Here is a 17,206-nt window from a genome sequence, read left to right on the forward strand (position 1 = left end):
AGGAATGATGCCAAAATAGTCCTGAAGTTTATTAATACGCATATCTTTACAAGATTTGGAGCTCCCAAGCTATCATAAGTGACGAAGGAACCAACTTTGATAATAAGCTTATTGCCAAGGCATTACAGAGGTATGGAGTGAGGCCCAAGATTGCTACAACATATCATCATTAGACGAATTGGTAAGCTGAGATCTCAAATTATGAGATAAAGTAGATATTGGAGAAAGTTGTGAATCCAAAGAGGAATGGTTGGTCTCTAAATCTTGATGAAACATTATGGGATTACTGAACAACATTCAAGACACCCCTTGGAATATCCCTATTTAAGTTAGTTTATGAGAAAGCATGTTACCTCCAACATTACACAAACAAGTTAGATAGAGCAGGATCCACATTACACAGATTTCACAGAAGCAAACAACTTAAAATCTCTTATTATTCATCACATACTACATTCAATGTAACTAACATGCAACTGAATCTCAATTAAACACTCAAACAGTACATTTAAATATTTAGGGGTATTTTGGGTATTTCACATCACATGATAAATAAGTAATTCAAATCACCTAATTAAGGTTACTACATGTTAAACAATGTCATAAGTAAGCAAAACAAAAAATTTCATACCAATCGGACATCAAACAATCACTCAATTGATTAAACAAGATTAAAGACCTAAACGTAAATATGCAAAACTTAAGTACCAAACAATAACATGTAAATGAGGGTTTCATTATGTAATTAAGTTTGTTAAAGAAGTGATCACTCAAATTTCATCAAATTCTAATTTAAGAGTTTAATTAATAAAGCAAATCAAGTACAGGGTTAACTTGAACTCATATAATCATTCAGGGGTCAAATTAGAATTTAAGAATACTTCAGACCTTTAATGAATGCAATTTTACCTTTTTGCAACGAGCAAAACAACAAAGGGATCGATCATTTCTTGAAAGGGATCAATCATTTTTCACGGGGGATCGATCCATTTGAAAAGGGCTCGATTCTTTACAAATCAGGAAGTTTGGGATCAATCATTTCACCTAAGGGATCGATCATTTTTCTGGAAAACTGCAGATTTGCTATGAACATGCATATTTGGTCAACTAATCACTCACATAAAAGTAATCATGGACTAGGAACATGATTGGACACTATTCAACCACTTCATACATGTCAAAACAAAGGTGTAGCGTGCTCTATAACACAAGTCAACACATTAATCAAGGATTTGACACAAAAGTCAACAATTGCATAAACATTTATTTCAAACACAAGTCACCTACTCATTTTTTACATTTAAGGTCATTTCATGCAACCTAAGACTAACACATTTAGTTTACCAAGTTACACTTAGCTAAACACTTTAAACACTTTTTAGGGTATAAATCAACATTTGAGTAATCTCATGCTTCAAGCAACAAGTTCATACTTATAAATCCAATGTCAATAAATCAAAACAACATCAAATCCCAAACGTAAATTCACTTATTACAAACCAAAATCTAGCATTATAAGTCCAACAGAGTGAATAATAGGTATAAGTCCCAAACATCCCCAAATTGCCACACAAAGTTTCTGAAAACCACATACGTATAACTTTATGCCTTATCCTTTCTTGATCACACCGATGCCAAACTACTCACCTCTAAACTCGACTTAAATCCTCTGAAAAATGATAACAACGAGTGTGAGCTTATAAAGCATAGTAAATGAATAGAATTTAAAGCAATACACATAATCAAGATAAAGATTAATCCTATATGGTCGTCCGTAAATTGTTCCTTACTCTACATATATAATTCAACATCTCATACTTGAATGATCAGCTAATATTTTTTCAAATCACTTGATTTCCAGATTAAACAAACATCAATGGACCATATAGTTCAAAAGAAATCACAAGCACACATGCACAATTACCTTTCAAGACAAGTCACACAATCACACACATTTTTCTATTTTAAGATAAATGACTTTTGTTCGAAACACAACTCACTCATTGGATAAACGGACTTCATACAACTCCTATTTTGCTTACATAATCACATTAACTTTAATTAATCCTAAATTAACTGAATAAAAAGTAAAATATAATAAGATAAACATTTATTTATGTACATGAGTAAATATAAAATGTCAAGGCATTTTCAAAATGCTAAGCCGATTTCAGTATCCTGCAAGAAGAGTGTTGATTTGTCACACAAGGGCGGAGCTCCTTTATAAGCCTTCAAACGCTGATCGTTAAATTTAAAAATGGTCCCACCAGCTATATTCTTAATATCAACAACGCCATGAGGGTAGACATGGTGTATTTCAAAGGGTCCGGACCATCGTGACTATAGTTCGCTGGGAAAGAGCTTCAGCCTTGAATTAAAGAGGAGCACCTGATGGCTAATATGAAAATGCCTTGGTGAAAGAATTCGATCATGCCACTTTTTGGTTTTTCTTTGTAAAGCTTGGCACTTTCATATGCTTGTGCTTGAAATTCTTCAGTTTCATTTAGATCGAGTAATCGTTGCTCCCCAGCTAGTTGCACGTCAAAGTTAAGCTTCTTGATAGCCCAATATGCCTTATCCTCTAACTCCATAGGTAGGTGACAAGCTTTCCCATATACCATCTTGAAAAGTAGCATTCCCAAAGGTGTTTTGAAAGTCGTTCAATAAGCCCAAAGTGCTTCGTCCAGCTTTGGGGACCAGTCCTTCCTTAGGATTCACCACCTTCTCTAGTATTTGCTTAATCTCCCAGTTAGACACTTCAGCTTTCCTATTGGTTTGTGGGTGATATGCTATGGAAATTTTATGTCGTACTCCATATTTTTGTAATGCCTTGGCAATTAGCTTGTTATCAAAATGAGTTCCTTCGTCACTGATGATGACTCTAGGTGCTCCAAATCGTGAGAATGATTTTAGAGTCATTCTTCGGTGTTGCAATTAATTCAACCCACTTAGATACATACTTTACAGCAAGCAAGATGTACAAGTTTCCAAAAGAAGATAGGAACAGTCCCATGAAGTCAATACCCTACACATCAAAGAGCTCGATCTCTAAAATACTTTGCAATGGCATTTCATATCGCCTAGAATTGTTCCCAGTAGGTTGGCATCTATCTCACGCTTTGCAAAGCTCATGAACATCCTTGAACAGTGACGACCAATAAAAACCTCTTTGGATGACCTTAGTAGCAGTCCTCGCACCTCCGAAATGGCCTCCTCATGGGGCTGTGTGCAAATGGTGTAGAATGTCTCTTTGCTCAAATTCAGGGACATAACGTCGAATTATTTGATCGGCACATTGTTTGAATAAATATGGCTCATCCCACAAGTAGAAATTGGCATTATGCTTGAATTTCTTCCTGCCTTGGCTATTCAATTCATAAGGCAAAACACCACTAACAAGAAAATTGACTATGTCAGCGTACCGCAGAATTGTTGTGGCATATAAAATTTTCTCATAAGGGAATTCTTCTTGAATATCTAAAATGTCATGGCATTCAGAATTGTTCTCTAGCCTAGATAAATGATATGTAACCCGGTTCTCAGTACCTTTTCTATCTATCACCTCTAACTCAAATTCTTGCAGTAGTAATATCCATCTAATGAGTCTAGGCTTGGTATCTTTCTTGTTCACTAATTATTTTATAGCTGAGTGATCAGTGTGAACAATAACTTTTGTGCCTATCAAGTATGACCTAAACTTGTCAAATGCAAATACCACGTTAAGTAATTCCTTCTCAATGGTAGTCTAATTCAGTTGTGCTTCATCCAAGGTACGACTAGATTAATATATAACATGGAAAATTTTACCTCTGTGTTACCCAAGCACAACTCCTTCGAAAAAATCGCTACCATCACACATTAGCTCAAATGGTGACGTCCAATTGGACAGAACCACGATGGGTGTAGAGATAAGTCTTTGTTTTAGCTCGGTGAATTCACCATGGCAATTATTATCGAACAAAAAGGGATAATTTTGTTGAAGTAAGGTGTATAAGGGCTTGATATCGTGCAGAAATCCTTGATGAATCTTCTATAGAATTCATCATGTCCAAGGAAACTCATAATGCCCTTGATATATGTTGGTGCGGGTAACTTCTCGATCAACTCGATTTTGGCTTTGTCCACTTGAATACCCTTATGAGAGATCTTATGGCCTAGCACAATGCCTTCAGTCACCATGAAGTGACACTTTTACCAATTCAACACGAGATCTGCCTCTTCACATCGCTTGAGTACCTTGGCCAGATTTCTGGGGCATTTGTCAAAATCATCTCCAGAAATAGATAAGTCATCCATAAAGATTTCTAGAAAGTCCTCAACCAGGTAAGTAAAGATAGCTTGCATGCAGTGCTGAAAAGTTGTCGTGGCATTACAGAGTCCAAAAAGAATCCTCCGAAAAGCATAAGTGCTATATAGACATGTGAACGTAGTTTTCTCTTGGTCCTCTGATGCGGTGACAATTTGATTATACCCTGAATATCCATCCAAAGAGAAATAAAATGCCTTGCCTTCCAATCGATCCAGCATTTGATTGATGAAGGGCAAAGGGAAATAGTCCTTCTTGGTGGCCTTGTTTAGTTTGCAGAAGTCCATGTATATTCGTCATCCGGTGACAGTGCGTGTTGGTAACAACTCATTGTCCTCTCTTTTCAAAATGGTCGTGCCTCCCTTTTTTGGCACACATTGGATTGGACTCACCCAAGAACTATTAGAGATGGGATAAATCACTCCAACATCAAGCCATTTGAGAATTTTGTTCATCACGACTTTCTTAATAATTGGGTTTAATATTCTTTGTGGTTTTATGGATTTGCCATGGCATTTTCCAGTAGGATTTTATGCATGCAAATAGTGGGACTTATCCCCTTTAGATCTGTTGTAGTCCATCCTAACGTTTTCTTGTGTTGTGACAAAACACTTAACATTCTTGGTTAGGAGGAACAAACTCATTGAAATCAAGAGGTTCAAAATGTGTACCTAGGCTAGCTATGAGAAAGCTAGCCTGCTCCTCCTCCAAAGAAAAGTCATTTGGCTCCTCGACACATTCTTCTTCTATGAGCCTCTCATAGTTTTCCAGCTGAATGAAATTGTCATGGTAAAATTTATCAGCTTCTGTTGCTATCAGTGAATCCGCTTCGAAAATGCTCTGGTATTCTTCAGACTTATCCATGTACTTGACTGTACAGAAAACATTAATGATGACACATTGGTCGGCTACTCTCATGGTGAGATCACCCTTCTCACAGTCGATAAGAATATGGCTGATAGCTAGGAAGGTTCTCTCTAAGATTAAGTGTGTCGTGGCATTAACCTCGCAATCCAATATAAGGAAGTCGACTAGAAACACATATTTGTCTACCTTTACAATGACTTCCTCGACTCGCCCCTCGGGACGAACATGGGAGTGATCAACTAGTTGCAAGATAACAAAGGTGGGTCTTACATTTCCTATTCCAAGCTTCACATAGATTTACTTAGGCATTAAATTCACGATTGAGCCATGGTCACATAGTGCCTTCCCAATATAATTTTTTCCTATCGAACATGGAATGATAAAGCTGTTTGGATCTTGTCGCTTTGGCGGCATCTTTCTTAAGGCAGAGCAGTATGCTTTTATCGGCATTTGTTCTATAGCTTCAAGAAAAGGAACATTGATGTGGAGTTGGTCCAAAATATCGACAAACTTATTAAATTGAATGTCATTATTATGCTTATTCAGTCTTTGTGGGAATAATATTTGGCATGACATTTTTGTTTGCTCACTCATTTGCTTTACTAGATGAACCCTCATCCTTATCCTCTTCCACTTGTGTCTTTTCTGGAATTTCACTTTTATCTTGCATGGTTACAGGGGGCAAATTATTTTTTTTGTCTTCCCCCAAACTTGTTTTGTACATTGATTCAAGTGCCACTCCGTAGAGTGAGTACACTGCATTGATCCTTACCATGAGGTTTTGTAACTTCAGTGTCATACGAAAGACGTCCTGGTTGACTTTCTTGTAATGCTATGGTAATTTAACCAACCTGACCCTCAAATGCCCTCAAAGATGAGCTGTGGCTTTGGAGCAAAACCTCTTGGTTTTTTATGGAGGTCGCATGGTCTTACAGCATGGTCTTCGTGGTTGCTATAAACTCTTACATTGTGGCATCCAAAGAACTTATGTTGGGTGAAGATGGCACTCCCTTGTTTTAATTATGCCACGACATATTCGTTTCAAAACCTTGGGAGTCATTGAAATTTTGCTACCTAGCGGGATGATTAGTATTGATGGATCCTTGATTTCCCCACGAGAAGTTTGGATGTTGAAGCCATCCAAGATTATAGGTGTTAGAATAGGGGTTGCTATTTCATCGATTGTAGTTTCCTAAATAGTTGATGGATTCCTGATTGGTCGGACACTCGTTCCCATGGTGATTGTTGCCTTCACTTCTTTCACCTCACATGGTCTTTGCAAATTCTTTAACATATTGGTGATAGCAGCAAGTTGGGCCGACAAAGAATCCTTAGCGCCTAACTCGAATGCTCCATGTGATTTTCACCCAATTCCAATCCTTGTAGATGGGAATTGATAATCATTGTTAAGAATCATGTCCAGAATGTCAAATGCCTCTGCAGGTGATTTATCAAGAAATGTCCCATTTGCCGAGGTATCCAGCGTCATTCTCGTGGGCGCATTTACTTCATTATAAAACATTACCACTTGAGTCCAATCTTCAAAACCATGATTTGAGCATTTGCAAAGCAATCCTTTATATCGGTCCCAACATTCATGCATTGATTCATCATCAGCTTGAAAAAAAGAAGCGATGTCGTTCCTATTTTGGGTGTTCATGTTCGGTGGATTATACCGTAGTAAAAAACTTTTGCACAAATCAGTCCAGATTCCATCGAACCCATTGGAACGCCGCTCAATCAAGCCCGTACACGGTCACGCAGAGAATATGAAAATAACTTTAACTTTAATACATCTTCTTGTACTCCTTATTGTCGGACAAAATCACACACCTCCAAGAAGTTATGAATATGTTACATGGCATCTTCATTTGGCATGCCCCCAAATTACCCTATGAATTTAGCATATTGAACATGACAGGTTTGAGCTCAAAATGGGCCTGAATCTCGGGTAACTTCTATATTTAAGTCGTCCAAGATAGGATTTAAGGGATCATGAATGGCACAAAGTATGGTTGCATTCCCAGCATTCGGAATTACCTCGGCATTCTGATCTTCCTCATGACCAATACCTTGATTTCTAATTTGATACATGTTTGCACGTTGAGCATATATTATTTTCCTAAACAACCTCTCAATCTCAGGTTCAATTGGTTCTAGTGGCTCGTCAGAGTGTCTTCTGGTCATATACCAAGAAAAACCTAAAAAAGATAAGGAAAATAATAAGTAAAACTATATATAAAAAATGAAAAGTAAAATAAAAATACTTTGACAAAACTCATTAACTTCTAGTTGCCAATCCCCGGTAACGACGCCAAAAACTTGTCTGCGAAATGTGACTACTAAATATGGTCGCGAAATATGTGCAAGTATACACAATCGAACAAGTGATACAATGATGAGTGAGTATCGTATCCATAGGGATCGGAGGAAATTTATAAGTTCAATCAAAGCAATTATCTATTTTACCTAATTATAGTTAGTGATGGTATGCACAAATGAGAATGATATGGCAAAATGAAATGGATGTTGGTGGGAATGGAATGATGGTGTAATGTACTATGGTAGCAAATGATGATGTCGTGGCAAAGTGGATGGAATTGTCTTGGTAAAAATAAATTGAGTGTAGTGGAATCAATTGAAAATGCAAAGGCAAGACGAAATGTAAACACTGAATTTGATTAAAATAACTTTAGACTCCTCACACAACAAGCTACTATGGGAATGAATGATAGGAGTCACTTAGGAAACTTAAGCATATTTTCTCAAGATGGTCTTATTTCTATGTCTTACTTGCCCGACAGTGTTTACAAAGGTGCCCTATGTTATCTCTAGTCATAGGACTCAACAGGTTGAGGATGCCATGGTAATACCTTTGGGCATTAGTAGGTGCAGGGATCCTATTGGTTCAGATAATAGAATATGTCACGGTAGTACCACTCAGCGTCAGCACTACCATCTAACCTATCAATCGAGCAATACTTATTTTAGTCGATTGAAATCCTAGCCTTATGTCAAAGGTTGGATTATGTCTAGTTACTATCTAGAACCCCTTGCTTATGTGGATCCTCCTTAGTTTCTCTCGAACACTAAATATATGCTACTTAGTCGTTCTCTCAAACACTAAGCATTCTCCTAAGGAATTGCTACTCTCATAGCTCCTACAACCTTAAGGCATTAAGTATTATAAGCAAAATAAATAACAATATACAAAACAACCATCCATTAAAATAAAACTTAAGTATCCATAAGGAACTCTGACCAAATAAGACTAGTTCATGGTGGGTTCAAATATTCCAAAAAACAAGGCATGACAACATACAAAACAACCATCCATTAAAATAAAACTTAAGTATCCATAAGGAACTCTGACCAAATAAGACTAGTTCATGGTGGGTTCAAATAGTCCAAAAAACAAGGCATGACATTAATCTGTTCCATACAACCCAACTAAGATAAATGAAAGCAAACAACAAAGGGATGGAGGAAAAAGTCTTCGATGTTCACTGTCGGAGCTTCCCTTGGCCACCACGAACTACCCTAGCTCTCTAGCTCCTTTTGGACGCCTAGCTCGACACTCCCTATATCTTGTTAATGGAGGAATGCCACGGTAAAAACGATTGACAGAAAAATGATAGACATTTTTCTCTTTTTAATTTAAGCTCCAATGGTGTGTAAACTCTCTTTTTAAATATAACGGCTTCATTTCCTATTTATAGGGGGAATAAACCTAGGAATTTGTGTTCAAATTCCTAGGATACCCCGAACTGGCCTCCTTCATGTGAGGGGGTGAAGCAGAGCTGGCAGTGGTCCTGTCCTGGGCAACTGGGCATGGTCCCCTCCTAGGCAGCTTGCAGCTGGGCGTACATGCCGACAGGATCATCTGACCCAGGTGGAAGATGTTCCCTCCTAGGTGACTAACGGTTGAGGGATGTGAAGACAAGGACATTTGGCTCTTGAAAATATCATATTTCATCTTTTCTGCTTCCAAAATGCCATCCGAGTTGGAATTTGCATTCTGCTCAGCAATCTCATCATGTCATGGCAATTTCATTTTGCTTATCCTTGCTCCGAAATCTTGTGCATCATAAGACAAAACACCTTCCCCATAACACAGTACCATTTACAAAATAAAATACCACGACAAAATATATTTTCATCACATGCAACTATATGCTCCTAAATACATATATATATATATGATCCTATATGAGCTCTTAGACAATCAATAACTTAAGTGAACATGCACTAAATATGGCCTTTTTACGGAGTTATCAGTTGCCCAAAGTATTTTATCTGATATATGTATCTTATTTATGGATGATTACGGGTATGAACTGCCCAATGCACTGAATCTGATAAAAGATGTTCGAAATAATACTTATTGGAAATGTTGGATTTATAAATGATAAGAAATTATTGTAAATCCCATTGTATGTTGCGTTGAGAGTCATAGGTACAATTTACATGCCTTGAAGTTAAGTAATTCTGATTCTGATTCGGATATGGTACATTTGTGTACATTATGTATTGCTTCATTGGTGCAAATGATATGATTGCACTTGGAGTGCATATTCTGATTATGATGATAGCACCGTTGGTGCTTAGTACGCACATTCTGTCTGATTAACGTACCTTGCATTCTCTTTAGATATACATTGGTTTATGAATTTGAGAATGAGTATGAATCTAAAAATGAGTATAAATCTAAAAATGAGTTATGGATATGAAAAAGAGATATGAATCTGAAATGTGAAAGTACTGGTTATGAGAACCAGAAATGTGAATAAAAGAAAATGAATATTTTATTATTTATTATGATTTGAGATTTGAGATTTTATTGTCATGATTTTTACAGATTTGTGAGATATTGGTTTTGAAATGATTTAAAGATGAAGAAATAACTGAATAAAGTCGAGTTGTGAATTCCAAAAGTTTTATATATTGAATTATACTATTTTGATTTTATTAAGTTGTTTTATAGTTTATCTCTCCTTAATTTGTTATAATGTCTCACTAAGTTATTCTTAGTGTGTGATGATTTTCACGCATAGGTAATGAAAAGGGTAGGGACGTGAAGTGAGGAGCATTGCGAGCATCTTTTTTGGAAAAATCATACCGACCTACAGTATCAGTAAGACATCTTTAATATTATTTTGATTTGTTGGTGGCATGTATATTATGAATGTTCTGGTTGCTCTGATAAAAATGTTTTAATATGGTTGGTAGAAGATATAAGTAGTAATATAAATGAATAATAATATATATTACTATGTTTTAAAAGTTAATTAATTGATTGTTAGAGGTATAATGCAATAAAATAACCTTAACATTTGATAGTAGTGTCAAGCTTGGCCGTATTGTTTTTGAACATTTGATCATTAAACGTTTAGTTTTGGGTCAGAAACACCCAATAATGGATGTAAATTTTCTGTCAACTGACGATCAACGCTAGATACTTATGGAGGATACACACATGGAGGGGAAGTTGACGTGGATGTCCAGTTTATGGTTATTGATGAAGTGACACTACCATGTCAGAATTTTAAAAAAAATTCTTATTTTTAATTATTTGTCACTCTCTTATTGGTTGTTGTTTAATGGAACTATGAAAGGTGAAATACATGGAAGGGGAATCAAACCTGGGTCTAAAGGATGAAATGGGAATCACTATGCCACCAAACCAAGCTAGTTACTTGGTTACTTAAAGAAACAAATCCTACTTAAAGAACAACCTTTCAATACCATAAATATCTGAATTCCAAGCCGCCATGTCCTTCGCTGGCATCTAAAAAAAACCTTTCAGCCACCTCGATTTCATCAAATTGCAAGTATCCGTTTACAATTCTCGTCTTAGAAACAACATTCCGTCTGGGCATTTCATAGAAAAACTTCCTAGCCATGACTAAATCCTCACAATTCAAACACCTTTTAATCATTGAATTCCAAGAAACTGTATCTCTCACTGGCATTTTCTCGAACAGTTAGATTGCATCATCAAATCGATTATTTTGAGCATACCCATCAATCATTTTGGAATATAAATGCACCTTGGGGAATGGGATTTTGTTTAACTAACACCTCGCGAGCATCATCCAATCTTTGGTTCTTAAGGTGATGGGAGAATAAAAAATTACAATTGATGTAGCGAGAGTTTGCATTACTAGAAATCGTAGTAAAAGATTGTGAGAACCTTAAAAATTTTGTGGAAGAAAAGGGAAGATAGATTGATATACAGAAAAAGATACTTGATTTGTTGGTTTTTTTTTTTTTTAAATGAAACAACATGTCTTTTAATTTTTTCATTAAATTCAAACTCAATCATCTATTAAATAGGATAGTTTCTTTAAATAACCATGTAACCAGCTTGGTTTGGTGGCAAAGCGATTCCCATTTCGCCCTTTAGACCCCGGATCAATTCCCCTCCCGTGTATTTCAACTTTTCATAGTCACATTAAACAACAACCAATTAGAGAGTGAAATGTGTCACTATCTTATTGGTAAGAAATAATTAAAAATAACATTTTTTTTAAAAAAATTCTGATGTGGCAGTGCCACGTCTTCAATAACCATGAGTTGGACATCCATGTCAACTTCCCCTCTACATGTGCGTGCTCCGTCAACATCTGGCGTTGACCGTCAGTTGACTGACAGTTTCCATCCACTGTTGGTTCTTTTTTTACCCAAAACTAAATGTTTGATGGTCAAATTTTCCAAAAAAAAAATAATACGGGTAAGTTTGACACCACTGTTAAATGTTAGGGTTATTTTATTGCATTATGCCATTTCTAAATTAGGCGATATTTTGGCAATTTTATATATGTTTTGAAACAACATCGAACTACCTAATTGCTTTCTAAAATCATATATAATTTGGACGATAAAATATTATTTTATGATTTTATATGATTAAGTAAATTGATTTTAATTGATAAATTGAAATTTTAAAATAAAACAAAATTTTACGGGGTTTTAAGTAAAAAATATTTATAAAAGTCAGTGTGACATCTTTAACTCGTAATTAGGTACATATACAGGTTAAGGGTGTTACAAGGGTAGAGGGTTGTGTGAGCTTTAAGACACAGAACCCTCAGCTACACCCTGGTGCCTACCTCAGAATGTTAGATCAGTACTTCCATGTTCATATACCTATGCCACTACATGCTCATCTAGTGAATGTATGTAGTAGAGTACAATTATTAGTGTGACATTGTACTCGTCAAATTAACATTTGAAATGTGTTTCCATATGTAGGTTCATAGGTGACCAGTAGCAGAGCGTTATCGTCGATAGCAGTTCTAGCTCAGCCACGGAATTCAAAGCACGTCTTGACTAATTCTTATAGGGCATGTACTATTTATAGACCTTTATGTATTCAATCGTAACTCTTTCGATTTAAACTTAATATCGTACTATTCTGAATGTATTTTGGAAGCTTCCCATATTTTGTAAACTTCGATTCTTGTATGTTTTATTTTATTTACTATAGATGGATTTTTATCAGATGTTATAATCAGTTTTTAAAGAAATCTTTTGTGTTTGCCACTTCAGTGGTCCCTTGTGACATTCTAATCCATCGATCTTCGGGTTAGATTTGATTAGAGTGTTACAATTCACTTTGTTTTTAACTTCCTTAATCAGATCAGGGCTAACTATGCCTCGATTCTTAAGTTCGTAACAAATCAATAGAGATTGACATTTTCTCCCATATAATGCTTTATAAGGAGCCATCTTGGTACGAATATAAATTCTCGTCTGATAGCTATTGTTATAATTAAATTTTGCTAAGGAAAATATTTTCCCATAATCCTTTGAATTCAATCACCCATGACTTTAGCATATCCTCCAAAGTTTCAGCAATTTATTCTGATTGTGTATCTATCTATAGATGAAAAGTAGTACTGAAACCAAGTCTAGTACCCAAGGTTTTATGCAAAGATTTCTAGAACATTTAAGAAAACATTGGATCTCTATTAGAAACTATTGAGGCAGACACTCCATGTAGTTAAACGATCTCCTTAACGTAGAAGTCAATATAATTATCTGTATAGTAATTCGTTTAAACTAGGATGGTGTGAACTAACAACTTAGTCATTCTTCCAACAATTAACTAGAATGAATCTTTCTTATTGGGTTTCAGAGGTAATCATGCTTTAAAATACATTGTAACTCGTTCTCATTTCAACTAAGGAATGAAATTGGTTGCAATAATCTCAAAGGAACTTGATGTTATGCTTTAACTTGCTGACATATTAGGCATTTTGAAACAAACATAGTTATGGACCCTTTTATGCTTGGCCGCCAATACCGGCTTTTTAAATCCGGATACATTTTGTATCCTCTAATATTTATAATCATAGGACTATAATACGCCTCGAAGAGAAGTTCTTCCTTAAATTCATCATCACTCAGAATATAAACTTTTCCTCAATAATATTAGCATCCATCGGATTTAACTTCAAAGTACTTAGTTTCACCTTTTTCCACTTGTTCAATCTTTAACATGCACTTTTCATCATTTCTTTGAAAATCCTTTATTCAATCTAATAATGTTGACTTTAATCTTCATTATGTGATCAGTGTACCTTTTTCCTTTAAAGATAATTGTATATCTAAAGAACTTAACACCAAAAAATGTCTTTCAGCTTAACACATCAGCTACAATGTTAGTCTTTCCTGGATGATAGTAAATGACCACATCAAAATCTTTAAGAAGTTATATGTACCTTTGTCTCAAATTTAGCTCCTTTTGAGTTAACAGGTTCTCTGAATTTTTTATGATCAATGTTGATATAGCATCGTTCACCTTACAAGTAATGATACCATATCTTTAAAGCAAATACAAATGTTGCCAACTCTAAATCATGAGTAGGATAATTCCTCTCATGCATATTAAGTTGTCTTGAAGCATAGGTCACCACCTTTCCTTCTTACATCATATACATCCTAAACCATTATGAGACGTGCCACTATAAACCATATAATTCTTGCCTGATTCTAGTAACACTAATATTAGGGTTTTGGTTAATATTTTATTTAGCATATCGAAGCTTTCTTGGGATTTTTTCATCCAAATAAATGGTATATATGTCCTTAGTTACAACTATGTGAAGATGTGCATCATGTTCTTCTTTAATCCTAGAATAGACTATATATCATAAATGAACACTACCATAATTTGGTCTAAATATGGCTGAAATACTTAGTTCATTAAATCCATAAATATCACGGAAATATTCGTTAATCCAAATGACATTACTACAAACTTATAATGTCCTTACCATATATAGATCCCTAAAAGTCGTCTTAGGATTATTTCCTCCTTAATTTTTAACTGATGGTATCCAGTTCGAAAATCGATCTTGGAAAATATAGTTACGCCTTTTAACTGATCAAAAAGATCTTCCATCATTGGAAGAGGACACTTATTCTTTACTATTACTTTATTTAGTTGATGATAATATATGTATAATCGTATAGATCCATCTTTCTTTTCATAACAGTGTTGGTACTCGTCAAGATGGCACACAAGGTTTTATAAAATTTCGATATAATAATTCTTGTAACTATGCATTTAACTTTCTAAGTTCAATAGATGCCATTCTATACGAGGTCATAGATATAAACGAGTACCTAGTAGCACCTCTATTTGAATTATATCTCTCGATCTGGAGGTAAACCTAGTAACTCATCCAGGAATACATTCGAATGTTCTTGGACAATTAGAATATCTTCCAACTTATCCTTAAAAGCCCAAGTATCTACTACATTAGCTAAGAAAGCTTAACAGCCTTGTAGAAATAGTAGTCTTGACAGAAAAAATTAAAATCACATTAAATAAGGGATTTACCCTTTCATCAATTATTATAATTTCAAAACCTTTCAAATCTTTCATAATAAAATGCTTTACACGACAATCCATAATGGCAAGTTAAAGGGATAACCAATCCATGCTCAAGATGATCTCAAATTTTTCAAAAGGTAACCCAATCAAGTTTGCCAAAAACTCAATATCTTGTATCTTTAGCGGGCAATTCCTATATACTCGGCTAACCCTTGTACTCTGGCCAAGAAGGGTTTGTTGCCACTATGTCACTTCTCTTTCTAATCAACTTAGTATTTATATATGAATGCATAGAACCACGGTCAATCAAAATAAATACATGTTTATCTAAAAGATAAAACATACCTGTAATGATCTCAGGGTCATCTTCGTATTCTTGAGACATAAGAGAAGACTTCTCTGGAATAATATCCTTGTTTTTCAAAAAGGTAATCCACTTAACATGCTATTCCTTGCTAAAAGGTGGGGCATTTATTCTACAAAATAAAGGGAAATCTCTCACGACAATGACTCTTTTTCTAGGACAATATACTAAAGTCTTCTTTAGTTTATTCTGCTCAAATTCAACCTTCTTTTCAACATCTTCTAATAATAATACTGGCACTAACACTTCTTGCTTGGTCGGCACATTGCCATGATCAGACTGAGCATGAGAATTTTTATTAAACTCATTACTCCCACTATTAGCTTTATCATGAAGCTCTCGATCAGTCGCTCAATACGATCCTTCTATTTCAGACATCTAATACGGATAGTTTTTCAAAACACATTAGTAAGGAGTGACATCAATCATATAAAAACTCACCCAAGATCTATAATATGGACATTCTAGTGGCATATATACACTTTCCAATACAAAAATCTTCGGTTTAGGCCTAAAATCGCTAAACTTATAGCTCTGATACTAATAAATGTAACATCCCTTTCCCGTATATGTCCCCGAATACGATTCAGAGATGTCACATAATACTTGTAAAACCTTTCTTATTCTAAATTCGGTAAAATTTTGTTTATGAAAAATTTATACAATTTAACAATAATCACCAAAACTAGTTAATTGCGTAAAATAAAAAAAATATTTTAATGCTCAAATCAAGTTCAATTTCAAGAAACAATGTGGCAGTTCAATATTGTATCATGTTGTAAGTGAATATGCCTAAAAATTCCTAATTTAAAATTCATTCAGATAGCAAATAAATTACACTTAAGTAAAATACTAAGCATTTAAGCCATTATTTTTACCTAGTAATATCCCTTATGAGTTAACATATTTAATTATACAAACTGGTTTAAAACCTATTTATATCATAGCAGACTCAACACATATAATACACATAACATCTAGAAATGACAAAAACATCGAAAGATATTATATTGATACTGGTGATCTGATTTGATTCCCAAATAGTGATGTCAAGCCTAACTCCTTACTCAGTATGCTTTTCTTTACCTGCGTGTGAAATAATAACACTAAAGTGTACACTTAGTGAGGCATTATAAATAAATAATAAAGCATATCCTTATATAAAATATCATATAAACCATCATACAAAACAATGTCTTATAATAATATAAGAACATATAAACAAACTTAATAAAGTATTTTTTTCATCAAAAACTTGTAAAACAACAGTTGTCATAAAAACACATATTATCATATCAGATTATTCAATGAAAGATTTACTTTCAACGAATGAATCAGTTAACCTACACTTTTTAGTTTATTTAAAACATATCCCATTGTATATCAGATGATAATGCATAGTACATGAGTCAGACGAGTGTGCGAAATATGTAGTCGCAACTGCCATAAATAAATTGCACTCTTAGTGCCAGACAAAAGTATAGATACTATAGAACACAACACTATATTGAAATCAAAAATCAGATATGGTATTTCAGAACATAAAAACATCATGAATCCCGTAATGCACATATAGTGCCAAACAGATGTACACGAATATACCAATACATAATATATGATCACTCCACCTCATGGCATGCCAATTGTACCAATAACTCTCAATGCACATACAATGGGCTTTATATTCAAAATCAAACATCATTCATTTATCAAAAATATGCATGGATACTAACATATCAAAATATAATATAAAAGTGCATTAGGCAGTTCATACCTGAAATCATTTAGTAAAATATCATACAAAAATGTATTGGGTAATTCATAC

Source organism: Hibiscus syriacus, unplaced genomic scaffold (genome assembly GCF_006381635.1).
Source record: "Hibiscus syriacus cultivar Baekdansim isolate YM2019G1 unplaced genomic scaffold, ASM638163v2 tig00005377_pilon, whole genome shotgun sequence".
Lineage (NCBI taxonomy): Eukaryota > Viridiplantae > Streptophyta > Magnoliopsida > Malvales > Malvaceae > Hibiscus > Hibiscus syriacus.